Source organism: Oncorhynchus masou, chromosome 5 (genome assembly GCF_036934945.1).
Source record: "Oncorhynchus masou masou isolate Uvic2021 chromosome 5, UVic_Omas_1.1, whole genome shotgun sequence".
Classification (NCBI taxonomy): domain Eukaryota; kingdom Metazoa; phylum Chordata; class Actinopteri; order Salmoniformes; family Salmonidae; genus Oncorhynchus; species Oncorhynchus masou.
The window spans coordinates 15,291,844-15,297,661 of NC_088216.1; the positions used below are offsets into that span (position 1 = coordinate 15,291,844).

General features: G+C 57.0%; 1 pseudogene; it reads left to right on the forward strand.

Moving 5' to 3' along the window:
- The first annotated feature begins 1,796 nt into the window (after positions 1 to 1,796).
- Positions 1,797 to 5,818, forward strand: part of LOC135528330 (AF4/FMR2 family member lilli-like) — an 8,533-nt pseudogene continuing 4,511 nt past the window's right edge.

The following is a 5,818-nucleotide window of genomic DNA, read 5'->3' on the forward strand; positions in this document are numbered from 1 at the left end:
GTGGCTGCTGCCAACACACTGACTCAACTCCAGCCACTTCAATAATGGGAATTGATGGGAAAGGATGTAAAATATATCACTAGTCACTTTAAACAATGCTACCTAATATAATGTTTACATACCCTACATTATTCCTCTCATATGTATACGAATATACTGTACTCTATCATCTACTGCATCCGTATGTAATACATGTATCACTAGTCACTTTAACTATGCCACTTTGTTTACATACTCATCTCATATGTATATACTGTACTCGATACCATTTACTGTATCTTGCCTATGCTGCTCTGCACCATCACTCATTCATATCTTTATGTACATATTCTTTATCCCCTTACACTGTGTATAAGAAATTAGTTTTGGAATTGTTAGTTAGATTACTTGTTGGTTATTAATGCATTGTCGGAACTGGAAGCACAAGCATTTCGCTACACTCGCATTAACATCTGCTAACCATGTGTATGTGAGAAATAAAATGTGATTTGATTTGAAGCTAGAGAAAACATTATCTTCTAGCATTGAACATTTAGCCATAAGCAAGCTAGAGAAAACATTCTCTTCTAGCATTGTATCTTTAGCCATAAGCAAGCTAGAGAAAACATTCTCTTCTAGCATTGTATCTTTAGCCATAAGCAAGCTAGAGAAAACATTCTCTTCGAGCTTTGCACTGTTGATGAATTGAAACATTTTCTATCTCCCAGTGTAACTGACAATAATAAAATGGTATCCTATAGAAACCTTACATTCAAAAAGAGATATTCAACTCCATCTTTTTTTTAAGTTGTAAAAGGGGAGAGCTCATGGCAGTGTCCCAAACATATGTAGAACACTACGTTATATACTAGCCCTATGGACCCTGGTCAAGTGTAGAGCACTACATAGGGAATGGGGTGCTATTTGTGATGCGCACATGAACTCTCCACCTCTGCAGCTGTAAAAAATAATATCTATATTTGTGTGTCTTTCTGTCGGTTCGGCTCACCAATGTGTCAAGGAGCTCGATTGGTGCCTTTTTCACTACTTTCTCCATTATGTTCTGTTCCTTGTCTGCATTGTGATATTTGGCTGTTGTGTTCAGATGTAGATTCTCCATTTGATTTAGTTTCCTACAGCAGGAAAATAATCCTGCAGCAACATGCAATGTTCATTATGATGTGGATTATAATTAATGGACATTTCTTGTAGGGGTTGATACATTTTACATTGGGGCAAATGAAGTCTAAAGTTTGCAATTTCCACTTTAAAATGTCAGAGGCAGGATTTTAAACCACGAATAAGCGTCAAGTTTGCATTTCCTGCCGAGCAGGAACATTCTCAGCAACAAGACAGTGATAAATGAAGATCCTACATCTGTGTGTGAAATCCTTCTGGAGGAAAGGTGTCTTGAAGAAGTAGGCCAAGAGAGGGAACCGGAACGTTCTTTGTATTGTTCAGTAGTTGTTTACGTGTAGACCTAAAGTATTCAGCTGTCAATAGTCTCGACCTTTCTACCACCCTAAAAAATCCAGTCTTTTCAGCAAAAAACAGCAGCCCTGCCGCTTGTTTTGGTATGAAGCTGAGAGATGGGGTTAGGGAAATGTAACCCTCTCTCAAATTCCTAGACAGCGCTCCAGATGGAAGACACGGAGGAGGATAGATCATTCCTGTCCTCAGGAGGCTCTCCCTCTCCTTAAGCTAGCCTCACAACCCAGCCACCTGAAAACAGCTTTATTACTGTAAACAGAACAGCCTTTCGTGTGTCAGACCTCCCCCAAAGTATGATAATGCCTGCTATGGGGGAATAAGCGTAGATGCGTAGATACTAGATAGACTTTTGTTTAGGAGTTGTGTCTTCTAGAAATAACCTGATCTAGATGTTACACATCTGTCTGTGAAGCCCCTGTGAGTGGTCGGCTTTATAGTTATGCTATATATATTTGCTGCTTACTATCCAAGTCAAACCTTGACTCTGGCTTAATTAACATGCAATAAAAGCTTAACCCCCTCCTTAATACATATCCTCCCTATCCATCAGCATTATATCAGCCTCTAGTGAGCTGAATATGCTCCTCCTGTACTCCTGGATGTATTTGGGGATTGTTGACTGACTGAAAGCTCCCCTGGGTGGCCAAGGTCCTGCCAGCTTAAATTGGATGTACTTCTGCTCTCCACTACTGCTGCTGCTACTGCTGCTATAGCTACTACTACTACTACTACTGCTATAGCTACTGCTACTGCTGCTATAGCTACTACTACTACTACTACTACTACTACTACTACTGCTACTGCCGCATAGTGGCTACTGCTAGCTGCTGCTACGCAGCAGCAGCTACAACTGCTAGGCAGCGGCAGCGGCGGCAGTGGCAACAGCTAGAGCAGCCGCAGCAGCGGCTAGTGGCAGCTACGTGCAGCAGCCAGCTAGCAACATGCTCAACAGCAGCAGCTGGCGGCGGCAACGTGACAACAGCAGCAGCAGCAGCGGCTAGCAGCAGCAGCAGCAGCAGCAACGGCAGCGGCGACGGCAGCAGCGGCAACAGCAGCGGCAGCGGTGAACAGCAGCAGCAGCAGCAGCAGCGGCGTGTGGAACGCTGGTGCTGCTAACAGCAGCAGCAGCAGCAGCAACAGCAGCAGCGGCGGCGGCTGGCGGAGCAACAGCAACAGCAGCAGCAGCAGCAGCAGCAGCTGCTGCTAGCAACAGCTGCGCGACGGCGGCAACAGCAACAGCAGCGGCGGCGGCAGCAACAGCAGCAGCAGCAGCGGCAACGGCTGAACAGCAGCAGCAGCAACAACAGCAGCGGCGGCAGTGCAACAGCAGCAGCAGCAACAACAGCAACAGCGGCAGCGGCGGCGGCAACAGCGGCAACAGCAGCGGCATGATCAACAGCAACAGCGGCAGACGACGGCAGCAGCTGGCGGCCTGGCAGCAACGGCAACAACGGCTAGCAGCGGCAGCAGCAGCGGCAACAGCAGCGGCAGCAGCAGCGGCGGCAGCGCAGCAGCAGCAGCAGCAGCAGCAGCGGCAGCGGCAGCAGCAGCAGCAGCGGCAGCGGCAGCAGCAGCAACAGCGGCAGCGGCGGCGGCAGCAGCGGCAGCAACAGCGGCAGCCAGGCACACAGCAGCAGCAAGCAACAGCAGCGGCGGCAGCGAGACAGCAGCAGCAGCGGCAGCAGCAGCAGCGCAGCGGCAGCGGCGAGCAGCAACAGCGGCAGCAGCAGCGACGTGCAGCAGCGGCAAGCGGCAGCAGCAGCAGCGGCAGCGGCGGCGGCAGCAGCGGCAGCAGCAGCGGCAGCCAGAGCAGCAGCAGCAGCAGCAGCAGCAGCGGCGGCTGGTGAACAGCAGCAACAGCGGCGGCAACAGCAACGGCGGCGGCGGCCGGCAGCAGCGGCAGCAGCGGCAACATGCAGCGGCAGCAACAGCAGCGGCGGCGGCGCAGCGGCGGCAGCGGCGGCGACGCTAGCGCTGGCAGCAGTGGATCTAACAGCGGCAGCAACAGCGGCAGCAGCAGCGGCGGCGGCAACAGCGGCTACGCTGCTGTTGTGCCGCTGTTGGCGGCCGTGCAGACAACAGCAGCAGCGGCAGCAACTAGCGGCAGCCAGCGGCAGCGGCGACGGCAGCAGCAGCAACAGCGACGCAACTGGTTTGACGCGCTGGAACAGCGGCGGCGGCAGCAGCAGCAGCAGCGTACAGCTGTTTGGACGGCGAACGCTGGAGCAACAGCGGCGGCAACAGCAACGGCGTTTGGCGGCTGTTGACTCGACTGTGATGAACAAGCAGCAGCGACTGGCGGCGGCGGCGGCAGCAACGGCGGCAACAGCTGGCGGCAACAGCGGCGGCAACGGCAGCAGCAGCGGCAGCAGCTGGCGGCGGCGACGGCGGCGGCGAAGCGCTAGCAGCGGCAAGCAGCGGCGGCAACCAGCAACAACGGCAACAGCAGCAGCAACAGCGGCGGCAACAGCAACAGCAACAGCGACGGCAACGCGGCGGCGGCGGCAGCAGCAGCGGCGGCGAGCAGCAGCAGCAGCAGCTGTAGGCAGCAACGGCGGCAACAGCGGCAGCAGTTTGGCAACAGCAGCTGCTGCTGGTTCAACAGCTAGCTTGCGCAACGGTTAGCAGCAGCTGTAGCTGTTGCAACAGCAGCTGCAGCGGCGGCAGACGGCGGCAGCAGCGGCGGCAGCAGCAGCGGCAACAGCAGCAGCGGCAGCGGCAGCAGCAGCGGCAGCGGACAGCAGCAACAGCAGCGGCAGCAGCAGGCAGCAGCGGCGGCAGCAGCAACAGCGGCAGCAGCGGCGGCAACAGCGGCAACAGCGGCGGCGGCAGCAGCGGCGGCAACAGCGGCAGCAGCAGCAACAGCAGCGGCGGCAGCTGGCGGCAACGCGGCAACAGCGGCGTGGCAACAGCGGCAGCAGCAACGGCGGCAGCAGCAGCAGCGGCAACAACGGCAGCGGCAACGGCAGCAACAGCGGCGGCAACCAGCGGCAGCAACGGCAGCAACGGCAGCAGCAGCAGCAGCAGCGGCAGCAGCAGCAGCAACAGCGGCAACAGCGGCGGCAGCGGCGGCAACAACGGCAGCAGCGGCGGCGGCAACAGCAGCAACAGCAGCAACAGCGGCAACAGCAACAGCAGCGGCAACAGCGGCGACAGCAGCAGCAGCAGCGGCAGCAGCAGCAGCAGCGTAACGGCGGCAACAGCAGCAGCGGCAACAGCAACAGCAGCAGCAACGGCAGCGGCAGCAGCAACGGCAGCAACAGCGGCAGCAGCAGCAACAGCGAGCAGCAACGGCAGCAGCAGCAACAGCAGCAGCGGCAACAACAGCAGCAACAGCAGCAACAGCGGCGAGCGGCAACAGCAGCAACAGCAACAGCGGCAACAGCGGCAGCGGCAACAGCAGCAGCAGCGACAGCGGCAACAGCGGCAGCAGCAGCAGCAGCAGCAACGGCAGCGGCAGCAGCAGCAACAGCGGCAGCAACAGCAGCAGCAGCCAGCGGCAGCGGCAGCAACAGCAAGCGGCAACAAGCAGCAGCGGCAACAGCAGCAGCACAGCAACAGCGGCAGCAGCAGTCAGCAGCAGCAGCAGCGGCAACAACAGCTAGCTGGCAGCAACAACAGCGAGCAACAGCGGCACAGCGGCAACAGCAACAACAGCGACAGCAGCAACAACAGCAGCGGCAGGCAACAGCAGCAGCGGCAGCAGCCAGCAGCAGCAACAGCGGCAGCAGCCAGCAGCAGCAGCAACAGCGGCAACGGCAGCAGCGGCAACAGCAGCGGCAACGACAGCAGCAGCAGCAGCAGCAGCAGCAGCAGCAGCAGCGGCAGCAACAGCAGCAGCGACGCGACAGCAGCAGCAGCAGCGGCAGCTGGCAGCAGCAACAGCAGCAGCAGCAGCGGCAACAGCAGCAGCAGCAGCAGCGACAGCAGCAGCAGCGAGCCAGCAGCAGCGCCAGCTGCTGTACGGCAAGCAACAGCAGCAGCGGCGGCAGCAGCAGCAGCGGCAGCAGCAGCGACAGCGGCAGCAGCAACAGCGCAGCAGCAACAGCGGCGGCAAGCGTAGCAGCAGCGGCGGCGGCAGCAGCGGCAACGGCGGCAACAGCAACGGCGGCAGCAGCGAGCAGCAACAGCTTGGCGGCAGCAGCAGCAGCAACAGCAGCAGCGGCTGGCCAGCAGCGGCAGCGGTCGGCAACGGCAACAGCGGCGTAGCAGCAACGCTGCCCAGCAACAGCTGGCAGCAGCAGCGCTGGCTGCAGCTACTACTGCTGCTGCTGCTGCTGCTGCTGCTACTACTACTACTACTACTACTACTACTACTACTGCTACTACTACTACTACTACTACTGCT